An 18,569-nucleotide genomic window follows, 5' to 3' on the forward strand; every position below is an offset into this window, starting at 1 on the left:
GGAGGCTTGAGAATAATATACTAACCAATAGGTTAACAAAGTGAGCACAGACCAGACCCTTGGGTTTTTAAGGACACTAAAAAACCATTAGGTTTTTAAAAGAAGAACTTTATTATAAAGAAAAAAGAAGCACCTCTGTAAAATCAGAATGGAAGGTAATTTTACAGGGTAATAAAAAGATTTAAAACACAGAGGATTCCCCTCTAGGCTCAACTTCAAAGTTACAAAAACAGGAATAAAACTCCCTCTTAGCACAGGGAAAATTCACAAGCTAAAACAAAAGATAATCTAAAACATTTTTTTGCCTTTATTTACAATTCTTGTAATCTTAGATGCTTATTTTAGGTAAAGTTTTAGGAGATGGTTTTTCCTGCCCTGGTCCCTCTCTATCCCAGAGAGAACAACAAAGAGAGCACAAACAAAACCTCCCCAGCCCCCGCCCCTGCCCAGATTTGAAAGTATATTTTTTTCTTATTGGTTCTTTTGGTCAGGTGCCAACCAGGTTATTTGAGCTTCTTAACCCCTTACAGGTAAAGGAGGGATTTTAGGCTACCCTTAGCTGTATGTGTATGACAGTTACTTATTGCTGTGATGTTGGGAGTTCCTGTCCCAGACCTGCAGCAGAGCTCCGCAAAAGCCCATCTCTCTCACCAACAGAGGTTGGTCCAGTAAAAGATAGGACCTCACCCACCTTGTCAACGTGATCGTTCCCCTCTATTTGACATTGGTGAGGCCTCATCTGGAGTACTGTGTCCAGTTTTGGGCCCCACGCTACAAGAAGGATGAGGAAAAACTGGAAAGAGTCCAGCGGAGGGCAACAAAAATTATTAGGGGACTGGAACACATGACTTATGAGGAGAGGCTGAGGGAACTGGGCTTGTTTAGTCTGAGGAGGAGAAGAACGAGGGGGGATTTGATAGCTGCTTTCAACTACCTGAAAGGGGGTTCCAAAGAGGATGGCTCTAGACTGTTCTCTGTGGTGGCAGATGACAGAACAAGGAGCAATGGTCTCAAGTTGCTGTGGGGGCGGTTTAGGTTGGATATTAGGAAAAACTTTTTCACTTGGAGGGTGGTGAAGCCCTGGAATGCGTTACCTAGGGAGGTGGTGGAATCTCCTTCCTTAGAAGTTTTTAAGGTCAGGCTTGACAAAGCCCTGGCTGGGATGATTTAGTCGGGGATCGGTCCTGCTTTGAGCAGGGGGTTGGACTAGATGACCTCCTGAGGTCCCTTCCAACCCTGTTATTCTATGATTACATTGATTACATTGCCCTATTTATGGAGGTGTCTACCCTACAGTGTTCCTCCCACTGCTTTAACTTGCCCGCTACGCCAACCTCATAAAACCACCTCGGCCAGACGTGTAGCGCTTAGGTTGACTTAGGGCGATGCAGTGTCAGTGTGGACACTGTGTTGCTTACGTCGACCTAAGTGGCCTCCAGGCAGAGGTGACAGTCAGCCGGTACGCCACCGTACGACATACCGGCAAGAGCCCCGGGCCCTTTAAATTGCCGGCAGAGCCCCAATGCCAGAGCCCTGGGGTAGCGGTGGCGGGGCTCGGGCGGCGATTTAAAGGGCCAGGGGCTCCCGTCTGCCGCTACTGCAGCGGCATCCCGGGCCCTTTAAAGCTCCACCAGAGCCCGGGGCCCTGGGGTAGCAGCGGCAGCTGGGAGCTCTGGGGGTGATTTAAGGGGCCCGGGGCTCCCAGCTGCTGCTACCCGGGGCCCCAGCCCCGGGCCCTTTAAATCCTGATTTAAAGGGCCTGGGGATTTGAAGACCCTGCCTCTTCCGGTAGAGGCCCTGTCCCCTCCTAAGGACTCCGGAGTACTGGTAAGTCCTTGAAGTTACTTTCACCCCTGCCTCCAGGAGGTGTCTCATAATGGCCCACGGTGACAACTCTGGTCACTGTTTTGAACTCTGCTGCCTGGTGGCCAGACACACTGGCACACATCTGTTTGCTCGGTGTGGAGAGCTCACAAAGCTACCGCCCCGCTGAGCACGCTGGCTTCAGGCAGGAAATCCGCCCCTGCCTGGGTTACACGGGAGGTGATGGATCTCCTGGGTCGGTGGGGAGAGGAGGCCGTGGAGTCACCGCTCCGCTCCAGCCACAGGACCTTTGGCATGTACGGCCAGATGGCTCAGGGCATGGTGGGGAAGGGCTCTGTAGGGATGCACAGCAGTGAGGTGTAAAAATCAAGGAGCAGCGGCAGGCATAGCAGGAGGCAAGGGAGGCCAACCACCCTTCTGGTTTGGAGCCACAGATATGCCACTTCTACGAGGAGCTGCGTGTATCCCCGGCAGCGGCCCCACCCCGATCGTCAAGCACCCCCTGGATACTTCGGGGGACCTGGAGGGAACCCTGAGGACAACGTGCTTGTCGAGGAGAAGGAGGAGGAGGAGGGACAGGCAATAGGGAGATTCGGGGCAAGGCAAGCCGGAACCTCTTTCCGAGTTCTGAGCAGTCTAGCCACTCCCAGCCGTCCAGCTCTGGCGAGCCTGGCCCAAGGGAGGGAACATCAGATTAGTACTCAGTTTGCTTCAATATTTCAGGGACGCTTCTGTTCATTTACTACTTCTTTAATCAAGCTAACGGGATAGTGAAATGACCACTAGAGGTACGGTTGCTGACTGCGTCTCATTCCCCAGTAACGCTGGGCAGGGTGGGGGGCCCTGCAGAATACTTTGTTCGTGTGCCCCAGGATGTTCCATGAATGCTCCATAGAGATCGCGAGGGAACTCTCCTGGAAGGAATCTGCAACGCTCTGCCAAAGGTTTCTCGGGAAGGCTGCCTTGTTTCTTCCCCCAGGGTAGGACGTGTTGCCACGCCACGGAGCAATGACTTCAGCAGGCACCATTGCAGCCCACAGGCTAGTAGCATACGGACCTGGTCTGCAGCTAGATGCATGCAGGAGCTGCTTCGTGCAGCCTCGGTTACCCTCAGGAGCGAGATATCCGCTACGATCACCACCGCTTGTGGAAAACCCTGCCGGTATTCAGTACAAGAGCTCTATGCACTTGTCCTGGTACCGCAGTGCTACCCCCCACATCCCAACTCTCCTCCTCCCCGCCCCCCAGGCCGTGCTCACCATGGCTGCGGCTGCCACCGTGCTCCGAGTCCCAAAGGAGAGTGAGAAAGTTGTTTGGATCAAGGGGTGTAAGTGCACGGACAATAGCTGCTCTGTCCATTGTTGCTTTAGCAGGTGCAGAGGTGGCCTTGAGGGTCTCTTCATGCACCCCGACGGAGCGGCTCGGCCAGATAAGGAGGAAGAAGAGGACAAAGGAAGACGAGGTCCAGGAGCCTCTGGTGCTTCGGCGCGTGAGCAGAGGGCATGGAGGGTGGCGCTCAATGCAGAACGCCGGGGTGGAGTGCTTGGGGACTGCTGCAGCCCCGGAAGTCACAGGGAATGGGGGAGCGGAGGGAGGTCCCGGATTGCTGTTTCTGCTCGAACTAAGCTCTGTATGATTGGAATATTCAGACAGAATTCAAACAAACCTCAAACATAGGCCTCTGTTTCAGAGAGAGATTCTTTACATTTGTATCCAGGGTTTCGTTGTCGAGCGCTGTCACTCCCATGCAGCAGTCGGCAGAATGAGGTGTGATTCTCCCCCCCCCCGCCTCCCCAACGCCATTTCTCTTTCTATCAGGACTTGTGCCCCTGTGCAAGAGGAAAGGATTTGATCCCCTTTGCTTATGACTTCTCTGAAGCAACTAGCTCTTATGCAATCAATCGTAAATACATTTCAGTTGTACTACTCCACATGGGAGGTGGGTATAATAGGCTCCGCCTCTCCCCCTCCCTGCTCTGCCCCTTCCCCGAGGCCCCCACTGCCCACCACCACCTGGTTAGTCCCTCCTCACTCCTCTCCTCCACTCCAACCCCCCTCTCAGGAGGACCCCACTGCTCTCCTCTCCTCACCCCTCCTCCCCCGTGAGACCCCTCCTGCCACCTCCTTCCCTCCTCCATCCCCCTTCCCCACGAGACCGCCCCACTCACTGCGTCCCTCCTCACCCCTCCTCATCATTCCCCATAACTGTGAACATTTAAATCATTAACAATCTTAAAAAGACTTAAAAACAAACATCTGCATTATCCGTCCAAATGCTCCGAAAATCAAAATCAGATTCTGCCAAGCCTATTTATGCAGCTCAGGGGTCTTTGCTTTGGAGTTTCCAGGTGCAGGTATTTAGTCGACAATGGGTTTTTCTCCAGTCACAGTGTCCAAGGGATGGATTCCAGGTGGGTCATTTTAAATTCCCTTCATGCCAAGTATTTCCTAGGAAACCCACTTCAGACGTATTGTCCCCCAAAGCCCTTTGAAGTTCCGAAGCCTTCCCAGATATTGCTTTAGTCAGGCCTGGTCTACACTTAATATTTTGATCAAGCTCCATTGCTCAGCGCTGTGAAAAAACTTGTGCCCTGAGCTCTGTAGCTCGGTCAGCCTAACCCCCCGCAGAGACGTAGGTAGGTTGACGGGTGAAGTCTTCTAGCTTCAGCCTCCTCGAGGAGTTACACACAATTCCACAGCGACACAAACCTACCGGCGTTTGAAGTACAACGCCCCCCCCAAATGTATTAAATGGAAGCGAAGAAGGTTAATTTCATAAGGTTTGTCCAGGATACTGCAGGACATCGCCATAGCTGTCACACCAAGTGCTGGGAGTTGGGGAGTATGACAGCTGCCTTTCATTTAGGAAAAAGGTCAAACTTGGAACCCAGACCTGAAAACAGAGGAGTCATTTCTCCTCCAGCCCCAGAATCAGACGGACACACACATTAACAGAGCGCGGCTGAGAGGACCGGGTTAATCAGCACTCCCAAGCTGTCACCCTCCTATGCCATGGGCACCGCACCGGAATAGAGGACACCTGAGCGGGCGGGGTCGAGCAGCCCTTTCTATCTGCCACCCTCCTAGGCCCCAGGTTCAGCAAGTCCCTAGCCCCGCTTCACGTTACTATGGTTCTGGTCGTAACCCACTTGATGAGCAAACCCCACGGGATTTTGGGGCGCTGCAGGGATCTTTAGCTTAGGGATGAGGAGCGTCGCTGCAGAGCGAATGAGGAAGACAAAAAAACACCCACAAGGGGAAGACAGAGAGAGAGAGAAGCAACCAGCTTAACCATGAAAGTTATTTCTTGCCAGGTAATAACCTGGGGAGCCAAACTAACAAAACAGTGATCATATTAAATCTAACTTAAATTTGATTATAAAATTCAGGTTTAGAAAACTATAACTGATCAAACAAGTGTCATGGTCAATGTGCATGGAGGGCGAGGAAGGCCTGGTGTGGGATGGGGTCCCACTCGAGGAGAGGGGTCAGAGAGTCAGCCGCAAAAGCACAGCAAGAAGAAGGAGCCTGGGGATTGTGGCAGAGGGACCAGCACTATTCCAAGTGATGGTGGTAGATGGACGGACACTGCTCGCAGTGATGGTGGTAGGGGGACTGGCACTGTTCAGAGCGAAGTTCACCACTCTGAAAGTCACACCAGGCACATTCTTCTGGATCCAATCATTGTGGGCATTCGGGCGGTTGTAGACCGCAGGGTAACTGGGAGAAATAGTAAGTACCCCATTCACTTCTCTCACCAGTAACCAGCTCACAATCCCAGCAAGGTACCAGGTCCCATCCTTTTCACACACCAGGGGTCCCCCAGAGTCACCCTAGAGACAGGGAAAGAAATAGGATTGGAGGAGGGACCAGCCTCCATCATCCACAAGGGCCGTGTTGGATTCTCCATCTATTGATGGCTTCATATCCCACTGGCTCCCTTTCTGGGAGATGCTTTACCCAGACACAAGTCTCTGGGCTCAGGAAAGGGGTAACTGGGTGCGGTTGTGGGCTGGGTTATACAGGAAGTCGGAGTGAATGGACGAACCTTGCTGACTTCATACTGTATGACGCATCCTCAATTCCAAGGGCTGACTTGTCTAAACACTGGGGAGTGAAATCAGGGCTCAGCCCCTCCATCCAGGCCCACTGTTTGATGGGTCACTCCCTGCCCCCCACACACAACACCAAGTGAACAGGGCAAAAGGGCCAGAAATAGTGGGGGCCCTGATCTCAGACAGAGAATCTCACCCAGGCAGTCCCTTTATAGCCTTCCATGGACCTGGAACACATCATGTCATCTTTAATGGGGTTGTCACCCTGAGGCTTTTGTAATCCTTCCCGGTAGCGATCATTGCAGACCGTGGAGTCTATGGTGAGCACCTCCAGCTCTTGCAGAATCTCCGCTCGGGGAGAATTCACTGAAATGAAAGGTCCGAGGGTAGGGTGACTCACACGGCATGAGTGTTTTAAAATTTTGAGCCTTGTCTACACAAAGTTGGCCCTGATTTGGTTCAGTGGGTTTTAATCTGAGCAGATGCTGCTCAGTTCCAGGCCAGCGCTACACACATGGCAGTAAAGATATAACTAGGTGTGTGATTTGATAATGCTTGGTGCCAGCTGGCGGCCACCTCTGTCTATGTATTCCAGGATCACATTAGCCGTTTTGGCCTTAGCATCACACTGGGAGTTCATGTTCAATTGATTATCTTTTTCAGAGTCTCTTTTTCCCAACAGCGAGTCCGGCGGCTTGTAAGTAAGGCTGACATTTGTTGTTCCTAGATGGAGGCATTTTCATTTAGCCGTGTTAAAACACACAGTGTTTGCTTGTGACCACCTCACCACCTGATCCACATCGTTCTGAATGAGTGACCTGTCAGCTTCATTCTTTACCACTCCGCCAATTTTGTGTCATCTGCAAATTTGATCAATGATGTTTTCTTCCAGGTCATTGATAAAAATGTTAATAAAATGTTGATAAATGCAAAGTAATGCACACTGAAAAACATAATCCAAACTATATACCTAAAATGATAGAAACTAAATTAGCGGTTACCATTCATAAAAGGGATCTTGGAGTCATTGTGCATAGTTCTCTGAAAGGATCCACTCACTGTGCAGTGGCAGTCAGAAAAGCTAATAGAATATTAGGAACAGATAGATAATCAACCAGAAAATATCACAATGCCACCATATTATAGCCAATTAGTTCAGTTTATCATCCATTTGTCATTGTATTATGTGATGTTATAGACAATTTATATACTATTTCATAGATAATCAAGGTATGCTAAATAGATTTAAATTGTAGGATTATAGAAGTATTGGATTGCTAAGTATTTACGGGTAATGAGTGTGTATTAGGTATATAAGTAAAGTATGGCTGAAACTCAAGGCCTACAGGCTGAGAGCTGTAAGATTTTCACTTAACCATACTAGGCCATAGGTTTAAAAATGCTTGACATGAGTGAGCGACCTAGGAATAACCCTCTGCTTACAAGGTCACAGAATAACATTTACGGAAAATGGATTGTAATAAACCACAAACGTATTGTCTGAGACCACGAGATACCTGATGGTAACATCTTTGAATGTCTGTCCGGACTGCAAGGTACATGTCATGCATAAAGGCAAATAAGAACGAGAGGAACTCTGAACAACGTATAAAAATGGGGTACCCCCACATTCATGGGGTGTGGAAATACAGATAAAGGAAAGTGTGCTGACACCTTCATGCATGTGCATAAGGTGTTAGGCGTAGTTAGAATTACAATACATCAAAAGTTCCCTGGTTGGATAAAAGTAGGAATACCCACTGGAAAAACCCCAGCAGGAACTATCCCTCTACTGTTGATCAATTGGTGAGAGGTCCATCGGACCCTAGAACATCTTTGAGCATGTGAGTATTGTTAGAGGGTTTTCCCTTCACCCCCTTCCCTGGTTCTTGTCACACGGACAGAAAGCAGAAGACCAGAAGTCTGAGGTGCAGACAATGCAATGTTTATTGGGGTTAGTTTCCAGCAAGCGTGTCCATAACTCCGATGCCGCAGAGTCTTGTGTCCCAGTGTCCCCCCTCCTTAGCAGGCATAATTAGACCTGCAATGCATGCCCTCAGTCCCACCCCTCGCAATTTATGGTCATGTTCTGTTTTGGGGAGTCGTGAGTCTGGGGTCTTCATCCCACCTCTTTTGTACCCCATGGGAGGGGTAAGGAGTGAGGTTGTGCTACGGTCAGGGACAGGCCATGTGGTGTTAGAGTTCTGCATTCTACAGGCCATTACCCTCTGATCCCACTGAGGGTTACCAAAAGAAATGACACCATCTGCTCAAGAAACTCCCTGAAAAAGCACAGGAACAAATCCTCACAGACACACCCCTAGAACCCCGAGCAGGGGTATTCTATCTGCTACCCAAGATCCATAAACCTGGAAATCCTTGACACCCCATCATCTCAGGCATTGGCACCCTGACAGCAGGACTGTCTGGCTATGTAGACTCCCTCCTCAGGCCCTACACTACCAGCACTCCCAGCTACCTTCGAGACACCACTGACTTCCTGAGGAAACTACAATCCATCGGCGATCTTCCTGAAAACACCATGCTGGCCACTATGGATGTAGAAGCCCTCGACACCAACATTCCACACAAAGATGGACTACAAGCCGTCAGGAACAGTATTCCCAATAATGTCACGGCAAACCTGGTGGCTGAACTTTGTGACTTTGTCCTCACCCATAACTATTTCACATTTGGGGACAATGTAGACCTTCAAACCAGCGGCACTGCCATGGGTACCCGCATGGCTCCACAGTATGCCAACATTTTTATGGCTGACTTGGAACAACGCTTCCTCAGCTCTCATCCCCTAATGCCCTGTCAGGGTTCCCTCCCCACTCTGAACTCTAGGTTACAGATGTGGGGACCCATATGAAAGACCCCCTAATCTTATTTTTACCAGCTTAGGTTAAAAACTTCCCCAGCGCACAAATTTCATCTTGTCCTTGAACAGTATGCTGCCACCACCAAGTGATTTAGACAAAGAACAGGGAAAGGACCACTTGGAGTTCCTATTTCCCCAAAATATCCTCCCAAGCCCTTACACCCCCTTTCCTGGGGAGGTTTGAGATTAAACAAAATGAGCACAAACCAGCCTTGGATTTTTAAGGCCCAAAAAACCCAATGAGATTTTTAAAAAACAGAACTTTATTAGAAGAACAAAAAAAGATAAGAGAACAACTCTGTATGATCAGAATGGAAGATAATATTACAGGCAGTCCGATTCAAAACATAGAGAATCCCTCTAGGCAAAACCTTAAGTTACAAAAAGACACATTTCCTCCAGCACAGTGAATTTCACAAGCCAAAACAAAGAAAACGTAACGCATTTTCTAGCTAGATTACTTACTAACTTTACAGGAGTTGGAGGGCTTGCATCCTTGATCTGTTCCTGGCAAAGGTATCACACAGACAGACAAAAGCCTTTTCCCCCGCTCCAGATTTGAAAGTATCTTGTCCCCTCATTGGCCATTTGGGCCAGGTGCCAGCCAGGTTACTTGAGCTTCTTAACCCTTTACAGGTGAAAAGACTTTGCCTCTGGCCAGGAGGGATTTTATAGCACTGTATACAGAAAAGTGGTTACCCTTCCCTTTATATTTATGACACTCCCCTACTCTACTTGCGCTACATTGATGACATCTTCATCATCTGGATCCATGGAAAAGAAGACCTTGAGGAATTCCACCAGGATTTCAACAATTTCCATCCCACCATCAACCTCAGCCTGGTCCAGTCCACACAAGAGATCCACTTCCTGGACACTACGATGCTAATAAGGGATGGTCACATAAACACCACCCTATACCAAAAACCTACTGACTGCCATTCCTACCTACATGCCTCCAGCTTTCATCCAGACCATGCCACACGATCCATTGTCTACAGCCAAGCTCTAAGGTACAACTGCATTTGCTCCAACCCCTCAGACAGAGACAAACACCTACAAGATCTCTATCAAGCATTCTTAAAACTACAATACCCACCTGCTGAAGTGAAGAAACAGATTGACAGAGCCAGAAGAATACCCAGAAGTCACCTACTACAGGACAGGCCCAACAAAGAAAGTAACAGAACACCACTAGCCATCACCTTCAACCCCCAACTAAAACCTCTCCAACGCATCATAAAGGATCTACAACCTATCCTGAAGGACGATCCCTCATTCTCACAGATCTTGGGAGACGGGCCAGTCCTTGCTTACAGATAGCCCCACAACCTGAAGCAAATACTCACCAGCAACCACACACCACACAACAAAAACACTGACCCAAGAACCTATCCTTGCAACAAAGCCCGTTGCCAACTGTATCCACATATCTATTCAGGGGACATTATCATAGGGCCTAATCACATCAGCCACACTATCAGAGGCTCATTCACCTGCACATCTACCAATGTGATATATGCCATCATGTGCCAGCAATGCCCCTCTGCCATGTACATTGGTCAAACTGGACAGTCTCTACATAAAAGAATAAGTGGACACAAATCAGACGTCAAGAATTATAACACTCAAAAACCAGTTGGAGAACACTTCAATCTCTTTGGTTACTCAATTACAGACCTAAAAGTCATAATTCTCCAACAAAAAAACTTTGAAAACAGCCTCCAACGAGAAACTGCAGAATTGGAATTAATTTGCAAACTGGACACCATTAAATTAGGCTGAAATAAAGACTGGGAGTGGATGGGTCATTACACAAAGTAAAAACTATTTCCCAGTGCTAATTTTCCCCCTACTGTTACTCACACCTTCTTGTCACCTGTTGGAAATGGGCCATCCTGATTATCACTACAAAAGTTTTTTTTCTCCTGCTGATAGTAGCCCACCTTAATTGATTAGTGTCTTTATAGTTGGTATGGCAACACCCATTTTTTCATGTTCTCTGCGTATATATATCTTCCTACTGTATTTTCCACTGCATGCATCTGATGAAGTGGGTTTTTGCCCACGAAAGCTAATGCACAAATAAATTTGTTAGTCTCGTTCTTTTTGCTGATACAGACTAACATGGCTGCTACTCTGAAGTATGACACAGTTATAATTATTGCATAGGTTTGGTAGGATTTCTACACGCATGGGTAATAGTAACTTCACTTATTGCTTTAATAAAACTTGTCATACAGATAAGACTTTGAACTTGCGGCTGTGTCTCTGGTTGTTATCTTTGGACTTTGTGTGTTCCTAGAGCCTCCAAATTTGAGAAAAGCACCCGAGGCAAGTTCACTCTGTTGAGCTTGAAATTATAGCAAGCAAAGCTGAACCCATAGTGGTGTAATACAAGATTACCAAATTCACAAAATGGCACTCCATCTGGGACTCTAGAGAACACAGAAGAAAAAGGAGAGAAAAGACCACCTTATATAACAAGGGGAAAGCTTATGTACCCCTACTTGTAAAAGTCAACTGATAAAAATCATTTCAAGCAGGTAGAATTGTGTTATGCTCACAGTAACTAACAGAGGGAACTTGCTGGTTTTTGCTTGTTTTTGTGTTTTGTGTGCTTGCTATTGCATCATTGTGGGGTTTTGCTTGACTTTGTGATATTGTAAGAACTCAGCTCAAGGAAAAATGTAAAGAGGAAGTATCCTCTCATTGATACTGCACGTATTGAAAATGACTAAGATGTCTTATTGATGAGTAATGTTTAAGGGGGAAAATATCATAGAGTGGTACCAAATAGAAAAATTGTGTACGGGTAGAATGCCCTATCTGGCATGGCAGAGAGAGGCAGACAGTCAGCCATCACTAAGAAGCTCCCCAAAATCTCCTAATAAGCTCCCCAAACTCTTAGCCTCTACCAATGGAGGATCAAGGAAAACTTTGTGGTGTTCCCTTTATCACTGCCCCTCCTCTCAGTGTACTTTGTAATCTGGCTGCTGATGGGTGAAGGGGAAGGAAGCACCAAAAATACTTCTCAGCAGGGGTAATACCCTATAGAATATTTATTTAAATTAGGGAGCAACTAAGGAAGGGACACCTTCCCAATAGAGAACTCCTAAGAGAGTCATTGTGTAGAGGGGTATTTTAACAAACAACCAGGTGCTTAAGCCACGGCCAACTTTTGGGATGGACTATCAGTTAATTTGCTTACTGCTAGGAACAGTTATTTAATAGATCATGTAATAACTTAGCTTAGTTAAGGGAGGAGGGGTGAACCTGACCCTGTGTGCCCTGAACCTGATCTTTTTCTTGGAGCATGGGGGTGAAAGTCTGTGAAAAACAGGCAGTCTGGAAATATGTGCTCCTTGCAGACTAACGACCGAGAAATCACAAAACCTCCTCCTGTTTTGGCATATCTTGTAACCTTTGCTTTTGCTCCATTAGATCAGCTATGTAATACTTTTGATTGGCATGTTTTTGTAAGTTTTGGGGTATAAAAGGGGAATTTTGAGATAAATGTAAAAAGGTGTATTAAATATAAGGGTAGGTTAAGAAAAGAGCATTTAAAAGAGTTAAATAAAAGAGAAATATATAAATGAAACTGTTTAGTAAGCACATGGCAAAAATATAAAGGTTGGTTAAGAAAAACATTTAAAATGTTAAATATAAGGGTAGGTTAAGAAAAGAACATTTAAAAACATTAAATAATATTGAAAAATAGGTTAGAAAAAGAACACACACGGCAAAAAATGGAATTTACTAAAGCAGAGACTGTTAGTAAGCACATGGTAAAAAGTATAAAGGGAGGTTAATAGAAAAGCATTTAAACTATTAAATACAAGGATAGATTAAGAAAAGAGCATTTAAAAAGAGTTAAATAAAAGAGAAACATCTAAAGATAGGTTAAGAGAGAGAACAGGGCATGAAAAGGGAAAAGAAAGCCCCTTTGCAAAGGGCAAAGATAGACAGCACATGGTTGAGGCAGAGGGTGAGAGAGATCTTACCCTTCCAGGTGAGTCTGCTGAAAGAGGCAACTTCCCAGGTTCAGAGCAGCTCAGGCTTGTTATCCGCGCCTTTAGATAGGCACAATCAGATGTTGTTCTACAACAATGTCATAGAATTCATTTTCCTGAACCAATCCTACAGTCCCAAGGGTTTTAAACAAGAGCCATCTCCCTTCCCCTCCCCCACTCGCCCCCCTCCCCTTTAACTGCCTTATTCTTATCTAAAAAAAACAGACCCCGAGCATTTTCCCGCCACATAGCCCTTTTACACAGGGGCTTTAATAAAAATTAAAACCATAAAACCTTTGTAACAAACAATTTTTCAGTGGTTTCCCCCTATGTTTTAGACTAACATGGGTCATTGTTTAGTAAGAACAATCTGAAGCTGCGGCAAAGCCCCTGCTAGCAAAAACAGTGTCTCTGAGTCAGTGGATCAGGGATAAGAAGGCTGCTTCTTCCCCAAACTTTTTAACAAACACAAGTAAAAGTTACATGTAAAGGGATAAAGCTCTGCTTTATAAACAGTTTAAAAGACAAACCTATATGAAGACACATTCCTTCATTTTGCGCATGTTTCAATAAAAAGTGAGCATGCAGAAACATCCCAGGGTTAAAAACATAGAGAACCTGTTTATAAAAGTAATGTATAGTGATAAAAAAGATTTCCCCTATGTTTTAGACTAACAGGGGTCATTTTTCGTAAGAACAATTTGATGCAGTGTGCTTTTTCAACAAAAACAGCATCTGTGAGTCAATGGATCAGAGATCAGAAGGCCCGAACATAACAAGAAAGCCCTAGGCCTGCTTTTAAAACAAAATTATACCAAATACTTGTCAAAATAAACATTTCCTTTCGTTATGTGAAGAAGACATTGCTTTGTAACTAATCTTATTAACAATGTAAAATAAAAAAAGAAATGATCTCAGGGTTAAAACCACAACCACTTAGTTTATAAAAGTAATTTGTTAAAGCTTTTGACAAATAGAAGTGAAAGGCTTGTGAAGGGATAAACTCTTTAAGAGCGTTTCCTGATGTTTTTAGTGAGAACAATTTTTAGATTAGTGGATTAGAAAAGAAGGAGACCACTTTGAAAAACAAGTCTATCTGAAGAAGCAATTTTTCATTTAGCCCTTTTGCATATGTGTTTCAATAAAAACTGAGCATGCAGAAACAACCTAGGGTTAAAACCACAGAAAGCCTGTTTATAAAAGTAATTTATAGTGATAAAAAAGTCCCCCCACCCCATGTTTTAGACTAGCACTGGTATTTTTTAGTAAGGACAATTTGAAATGGCAGGCTTTTGCAGCAAAGCCATGTCAGCAAAAACAGCCTCTGTAAGCCATACACCCCTCTAGTTCTTGCACTGTAATAGAGTCAAGGATGGACAGGTGTCTAATGCTCGATTGGCACACTGGACCTTGTTGTTGCAGGGCAAGGATATAATAGTGACCCCAGTACAGATCTTATCTCCATTACCACGTTCCCTGTTGTATTCTGGGAGCCCTCCTGTGTGCCCAGATGTTGATCAAGAGAAATCCTTGACCCAGTTTTTCACATTAAAAAAATGCCATGACTGTATGTAATTGATCCCATTTAACCAATTCTAGCTCTCATCGATATCTTTTTCCTTTTATGAATGTAACCCTTCTGCCAGTCGGAGTTGGCAGCAACAAGGGCCGGGTTCAATATCTAGGGGATCCATTCCAATAACACAATGCAAACCGGCTCGAGCCCCCACCCAGTGACCTTGGACAAATATATACCATCCCCTGCTGGGCGCCTCCAAGAGGCAATACTTCCCCTCTCGCAAGCACATAGTCTGAGTGTAGCAAAAAGCCTTTTAATAACAGAGAGAAACAATGTGGCATTATGTTGGGGAAACACCACCAACAGGATTCATAACACAACCCATGAGCAAAAAAAACCCACCCCAAGCAAATTGGGGCATGCCCTTTCCCTTTGGTTCTTGAGTCCAGCAACCCCAACTCACCCAAAGTCCCAAAAGTCCAATGACCCAAAAGTCTCTGGCCCTGGTCAGGGCAGCCCCAGAGTTCAAAAGTTTATCTGCAGAGCTTTACCTCCCAACCTGGGTGGAGATGGTACGGGGGTAAGAGGCACCTTACATGATCTGAAGCTGACCGCCCCACAGCTCCATAGGCCTTCACTCCGCTCGCTGCCCCATGAACTGCTTCACTCCGCTCCACAGCCCACCAGCAGCTCCCGCCGTCCTATGGACTGCTCCACCAGCCTGTCCACAAGGCACTCTAGCCATCCCGCAAACTGCTCCACAATATATCTTCAGGCTCCCCCACTACTTAACACAACACTCGGTGATTTCAGCTTGTAGTAGGGGAGCCTCACTGCTGGTGCACCATTAACCCAAAGTGAGCTCAGCAGCCTGTAACTAGACTCCTAATAGAATCAAAATTAGCTCTGATATGCCACAGTAGAGAGAGGAGGAAGTGCAATTAGCATGTAAGGCCCTCACCAAGAGGCCCATACCACCAAGTATTAATACTTGTCCCCAGCCTCCCTCTCTCTACAGAGTTTTGGAACCCATGACCCTTGCCTAGCGAGTGCTACTTAGTTGATGGTGAGTCCCTCCATCATAACAAAAGGCCAAGTACAGTTCCAAGCACAGTTCCCAAAACCAGGGTAATAACAATTTATTCTTCCTTCCCCAATAACAGAGACACTGGGGATCCCACAGCAGCCAAAGTGACCATTTAGGCAGCTATGGCCTCATTCTAGGCGGGGTGGGTGTGCCTATGCAAATGAGATCAGCCCCTGAAGTTCTTTTCCACAACTTGCCACTCCTCACCACCAGATGTCAGGGTGGAGCTCGTCCTGACACTGCTTACATGAATAAACCTTTAGATTCTAAAGGATTGGCAACAGCGTGACTTGTGGGTAAGATCTGACTTGTATATTGACCTGGGTCTGCGGCTTGGTCCTTTGGGATTGAGAGAACCCTTTTTTTTTACTGGGGTATTGGTTTTCATAACCATTGTCCCCATAATGAGTGATACTGGGAAACTGGAGTGTCTAAGGGAATTGCTTGTGTGACTTGTGGTTAGCCAGTGGGGTAAAACCAAAGTCCTCTCTGGCTGGCTGGTTTGGTTTGCCTTGGTGTGCATAGAAACCCCAGCCTTGGGCGATAACTGCCCTGCTTTAAGCAATTTGTCTGAATTGGCACTCTCAGTTGGGAGGGATAGCTCAGTGGTTTGAGCATTGGCCTGCTAAATCCAGGGCTGTGAGTTCAATCCTTGAGGGGGCCATTTAGGGATCTGGGGCAAAAATTGGGGATTGGTCCTGCTTTGAGCAGGGGGTTGGACTAGATGACCTCCTGAGGTCCCTTCCACGGCTAGTATTCTGTAATACAGTAGAACCTCAGAGTTACAAACTGACGGGTAAACCACGCGCCTCATTTGGAACCAGAACTATGCATTCAGAGACAAGAAACAAAACAAAAATACTCCACAAAAAAGCAAGTACGATGTTAAATGTAAGCTAAAATATAAATGGAAAGTTTTAAAAAAATGGACAAGGTAAGGCAACTGGTCCTGTGCTTGTTTCATTTACATTAAGATGGTTAAAAGCAGCATTTCTCTTCTGCATAGTAAAATTTCAAAGCTGTATTAAGTCAATGTTCAGTTGTAAACTTTTGAAAGAACCACCAAAACGTTTTGTTCAGAGTGACGAACATTTCAGAGTTACGACCAACCTCCATTCCCGCGGGGTTTGTAACTCTGAGGTTCTACTGTTGAAGAAAATGAGGAAATGCCTTTTGTAGATTGGAAAAAAATCTCTCCCTTAATCGAGGAATCCGGGGGTAGGGGGCAGGAGGAGGATGTAAAACATATGTTATAACTGGAGATAAATCTGCACCAATAACTGATGGAATTCCATATGGATTCTGGGACAACAAAATCAAATGTCAAAGCTCAGTAGAAGGTGAAGCACTGATATGTGTAACCAAGATTATGAAAATGAAGGAGAGTGTAAAGCCCGTATCCAACTTAAATCTCTGGGAAGTGTAAAAGTTATTAACAAATAATTGATAGTAGCGGTAGAGGCAAAAGCAGTGGGGAAGGACTATGGTTCACAGGACCCTGTGGAATGTGGAGTTCTACGATAGCCCTTGCCAGTGGTCTGACCGCTACACCCATACCTGCTGTGCTAAATTGATCTAATTGGCAAACAAGTGAAGTTAGCTATTGTAAGAAGACAAATGTCACATCATCCTTTCCAGTGCTTCTTGAGGATAAGGTTACTGTTTATTCACCACGAGTACAAGTCATTGACAATTTAAGTATCAATATGCAGGCCAACCTTTATGTTCCCAGAAGGAAATGAGAAATTAATCCTTTTTGGAATTTTAAACAGTATTACAAGTTTATTTGGAATAGGAATGCCAATGCCACGCTCTCTGGAGTGGCTCACGGCCGTGAGTGCCTACCTTGGGGCAGACTGTCAGAAAACAGGGAAGACATCCCAAGCTGGTGGTATGGTCTATAATTAGATTTCACCAAGCCAGTGACAAACGTAAACTCCTGGATCACTGTAGCAGTCTTACCAGGGAGTCACAGACAACCCCTTAGATGCTGCAGTGTATCTTGCCACCCAGGCAAACTGGACTTTGTGATAAAAAGTCACTTAAAGCAGAAGTCACACCACATCAGGTTGCTCCCAGTCCCAAGGGACCAGTCTCTTACCCCACATAAATTGGTACTCTGGACCTTACACCAAAGACAACACTGGTAGCCAATTCTATAATAAACTATTTAAAGGCTGACAAGCTCAGAAAAGGAAATGAGCATTATTGAGAGGTTAAAGCAGGCAAAATATAGGCACAGGTAAGTCACAGTTTGTAAGTCCAAATGGTGGCAGTGATGTAATAAGCTGTCAGTTTCCAAGAAGTCTTTCCAGGGTACCCAGATTGTCTCTGGGGATCTTTGCTTTGTATCTGGTACACTTCCCTGGAAGAGTCCAAATAGTCCAGAGATCCAGGATCTGTCCTCGAATCCATACTTATATCTTCTTCTCACAGAAAACAGGCTGACACTTGGACTTTTCCTTTGATGATGGAGAGTGAGAGGTGCATTTTGAGTCTTTGACTTCCAGTCATCGCACACAATGGCCACTTGCTTTGAAATTAGCACTTTTCTGTTAAAGTTCTTTATTTGCATTCCACAAGGCTTCTTTTTTGTTTGCCGGGTTATTTAGTTACGGGGGTATACACTATGTAAATGTTTGCTACTACATTGTAATGCGATATAGATAAGTGAAAATAATACAAGTAACGTCCCATTAGTTTTCATGAAGCTTAAACACCAAATACGCTCTTATACATTTAAAAATCACTTTGCTCTATACTAGTACACAAGTAAATTAGTCTCGGGCTTCCGCATGACCTAGCACCTGGTCTGCCAGCATCACAGGTGGATATTGAAAAAATTAAAAGACATATTAATTACATGGCATTACATCAGAAAGAAGCTAAGAAAGTAATTAACCCCATGTTACCGAGAATTTATGGTTTGGCAACTGAAGAATGACTTATGGTGTATAATATGCATGAAATAACCAAAATATTCAATTATACTCAGATTCAGATTATTCAACTGGTAAAATATAATAATGATCAGGGGGAAAAAATCACATGGGAAAGGAAATTTTTTGTGCAGAATATGGTGAATATGTAATGGACACTATTGATAATACCTTTCAATTCTTGGAACTGAGAAAAGTGCCAGAATTAATTAGGGATAAACAGATCTTGAATTGGTATTGTCCACACT

The 18,569-nt window shown here is 45.5% G+C and overlaps 1 long non-coding RNA gene across 1 annotated transcript; it reads right to left on the bottom strand.

Moving 5' to 3' along the window:
- Window positions 1–5,521: 5,521 nt before the first annotated feature.
- LOC144266308 (uncharacterized) lies at window positions 5,522–12,897 on the bottom strand. The gene is made up of 3 exons (XR_013346477.1): window positions 12,768–12,897; window positions 6,076–6,245; window positions 5,522–5,657 (listed from the first exon to the last, which is right to left on the bottom strand). It is a non-coding gene; the product is annotated as an uncharacterized LOC144266308 (long non-coding RNA).
- Window positions 12,898–18,569: the final 5,672 nt, after the last annotated feature.

The sequence above is a fragment of the Eretmochelys imbricata genome, chromosome 6, assembly GCF_965152235.1.
Source record: "Eretmochelys imbricata isolate rEreImb1 chromosome 6, rEreImb1.hap1, whole genome shotgun sequence".
Classification (NCBI taxonomy): Eukaryota; Metazoa; Chordata; order Testudines; family Cheloniidae; genus Eretmochelys; species Eretmochelys imbricata.